The sequence below is a fragment of the Colossoma macropomum genome, unplaced genomic scaffold (genome assembly GCF_904425465.1).
Source record: "Colossoma macropomum unplaced genomic scaffold, Colossoma_macropomum, whole genome shotgun sequence".
Classification (NCBI taxonomy): domain Eukaryota; kingdom Metazoa; phylum Chordata; class Actinopteri; order Characiformes; family Serrasalmidae; genus Colossoma; species Colossoma macropomum.
This window is the reverse complement of record NW_023494796.1, coordinates 6,999,677-7,003,401: the sequence shown is the minus strand read 5'-3', so window position 1 is coordinate 7,003,401 and position 3,725 is coordinate 6,999,677. Positions and strand designations below refer to the sequence as shown.

Genomic DNA, 3,725 nt, shown 5'->3' with positions numbered 1-3,725 from the left:
TGGGACGCTGTGTAAAATGTAAATAAATGTAAATAAAAACAGAATGTGATGATTTACAAATCTCATAGACCCATATTTGATTCACAATAGAACATAGAACACATATCAGATGTTGAAAGTGAGACATTTTACCATTTCAAGAAAAATATTAACTCATTTAGAACTTGGTAGCAACACATCTCAAAAAAGTTGGAACAGGGCCATGTCTACCATTGTGTAGCAACCCCTCTTCTTTTAACAACAGCCTGTAAACATCTGGGAAGTGAGGAGACCAATTGCTGGAGTTTTGGGAGAGGAATGTTGTCCCATTCTTGTCTGATGTAGGATTCTAGCTGCTCAACAGTCCTGGGTGCACTTTGCTGGATTTTTTGTTTCATGATGCGCCAAATGTTTCCTATTGGTGAAAGGTCAGGACACTTCACCTCAGTCCATCTAAAATGAGCTTGGGCCCAGAGAAGTTGGCAGCGTCTCTGAATACTGTTTATATATGATTTCTTCTTTGCATGATATAATTTTAACTTGCATTTGTGTATTGCATGGTGAACTGTGTTTATAGACAATGATTTCTGGAAGTGTTCCTGAGCCCAAGCAGTGATTTCCAATACAGAATCATGCCTGTTTGAATGCAGTGCCACCTGAGGGCATTGCATTCAAACACGCATCCAATATTGACCATCGGCCTTGTCCCTTGTGCACAGGGATTTCTCCAGATTCTCTGAATCTTTTGATGATATTATGTGGTATATCCAAAGTCTTTGCAATTTTACATTGAGGAACATTTTTTTAAAATTGTTTCATAACTTTTAGATGCAGCTTTTCACAGGTTGGTGAACCACTGCCCATCTTTGCTTCTGAGAGACTCTGCCTCTCTAAAATGCTCTTTTTATACTCAGTCATGTGAGTAAGTTGCAAATTACTCCTTCAGCTGTTATTTTATTTGTACCACTTACTTTTCCAGGCTTTTGTTGCCCCTGTCCAACTTTTTAGAGATGCGTTGTTGCCATCGAGTTCTAAATGAGTTAATATTTTTCATGAAATGGTAAAATGTCTCACTTTCAACATCTGATGTGTGTTTTATGTTCTACTTTGAATAAAATATGGGTCCATGAGATTTGCAAGTTATTGCATTGTTTTTATTTACATTTATTTACATTTTACACAGTGTCCCAACTTTTTTGGAATTGGGGTTGTATATACATACATACATACATATATATATATATATATATATATATAAACTATATCTATAATTGTGTATATATTGTTAATATAGTTATATATTTCACTGATATATTTATGCCTGTTATATCACATTTGCACTGTCCATTTTGCACTATTGCTACTATTTGCACTTCTGGTAGATGCTAACAGTATTTCGTTACTTCCTTGTACTTCTGTTGAGCAATGACAATGAAGTCTGTCTATTTATCTATCTATCTATTTATCTATCTATCTATCTATATTTCAGCCAAATTAGTGTTTGGGTTTTTCAGTGTACAGGCTTTTTCAGTTCCAATTCGACCTGTTTGGCTAACATAAGCTAGCAGCTAACTACGTCTAAAAATGACCCACTTGCCAAAAACATCCGTGATGACGGTGAAGAACTTCCAACCGAGGATCTGCTAGCTGTTTTTTGTCCATTTAGACATAGCTACACTTCAAAATGCTATAAATGAACACGCTCCAGGACTCCATCTCCCAGAATTTCTATCATCATGACATCACCCTTTCCGCCAATCACAGGCTTCTGCCCCATTCACAGTCACCCAATTACTAATACAACACACCTGTGTTAGTTTGCTTTAGACTTTAAAAGGATCCTGGCTTGTTCTCCTCATTGCGAGGTATTGCCACTCTACTGGTTTACTGAACGTTTCTCTTCTGATTTCATGACTAGTGTTCTGAACCCATAGCCTGTTTTTCAACTATCACTCTTTTGGATTTGCACATTTGCTCTGGCTGCTTGTGTTTTTGTATTTTCTGTTTTTTTTACTTTTTGCCTGTCTTTGGATTCTGTTTTTGGATTTGCCCTGACTCTGTTCTTTTCTCGCAAGTGTTCTCTCATTAAACCAACTTTTGTTTTTAAGATCCGCTAGTGTCTTTCCGTGCCTGTTCAACGTTACATGTCTTCTTCAGTGGCAACTTCCTGTAGTCTATAAATGTTAGAACCTTCTGGGTGCGACTTATCTTCTAATCTCTTGCTGTCAATCATGTATGCCTTCTTTAACCTCACATGTATAAAAAGGCTATTCTGACCCACATTAAACAAGGTGTGTCTCTGAACATTGGTGCCTGTGTGTCATTTGTTCTGATGTACTCCCCCGAAGCTTCAAGGGAGAAAAAACAGGTTCAGTGAGGTGAAGGTGTGATCAGAAAGGTACAAGAAGGAAAAACTCCTAACAATTTTGGTGTCAGGATTGGAGTTGAGTACTGATATTTTACTCCTCCTCGTTGATGATGATGCTGCAGTACTGCCAAACAACTGTATCATTCCTCTGCTTCATTTTGTCAGAAGAAGGAAGTCAGAAACTCTCACAAGACTGAATACAGATTGTCAAGCCTTTCAAACCCCTGTCCACAAAAAAAGGCATAATATCTTTTTGGAACCAGTGAATTACTGCTGTTCATGGATTGCTGACTGCTCCAATTATGACAAGATCCTGAGACAGTGTTGCAAGTCTGACCCGTCAGTGTTGAGTGGACCACCGAAATGGCAGATGCCTTCTCAGCACTAAAGTGGTCACTGTGTTCTGCTCCAGCCTTGGGCTTGCCAGACTACAGACAGTCTTTTCATCTGTACACACATGAACATTATGGGGTTGCCACAGGTGTCCTGGGGACAGGTCTCAGGTGGCCCCTGAGCTCAGCAGCACAGGGTCCACCTGAGACTTGTTACCTATTTGTCCAAAACATTAAATTAGTTGTAACTTAAAGGCTGCCTGGATGTCTATGTACAGTAGCAACTGCAGCCCTTTTGGTCTTGGATGCAGAAAAGAAAAACTTTGACACAACCAATGATATTGTACATCTCTCACCAAGCGCTCACTATTCTCAATACAATGTCTACTCAACACATGATGGCACAGAGGCTCAGCAGTTATAAGAACATTTTGACATGCACTAGTAATGTCTCCATTAAAACATCCTTGCCACAATCTCCAAACAGTCTGTTTGCATCAAATGTGTTCTCTCCCTGATTCTGACATCCTCACTGACATTCATGACTGTTGTGCTGATACTGTAGAGGAGTCTGCCTGTCGTGCTGATTTGTTACACACACATGCCAGCACAAGGACAATTGAAGTATTTGTTGGTCATAACTTGCCAATACCTTGCATTGAATGGAATTTTCATATTCCATACATTCTAGATCATCAGAATACACAAACAGAACTATTAAAGATAGGCTCACAAAACTGGGAATAGGAAATGGATTAAAGCTGTTCTTTGTGAAATGTGCATGACACTGAGTTCAACCACAAAACTGTCTCCTTTTGAAGTATTGATGGGATGACGATTCTCAACACCGTGGGCACAAGGTAAACCTGGTCCAGTGATCAGTGGTGACATGGACACTTGGCCACACTGATCTACAAGTTAACCAGTGTAATGTTGGTGATTCCAGAGTGCTTGCATTGACTCAATGGCTTCCCTTTCTGCCTGTGTCTTTTATTGTTCCTGTATACACACATACACAATCTGTTTTCAGATTGTTTTCTGCAATT

At 39.1% G+C, this 3,725-nt stretch overlaps 1 protein-coding gene across 1 annotated transcript in view; it reads left to right on the top strand.

The window, feature by feature from the left end:
* Positions 1 to 3,725, top strand: part of LOC118817048 (zinc finger protein 501-like) — a 57,610-nt gene that overhangs the window by 40,581 nt on the left and 13,304 nt on the right. The gene's annotated exons all lie outside the window — the stretch shown is intronic.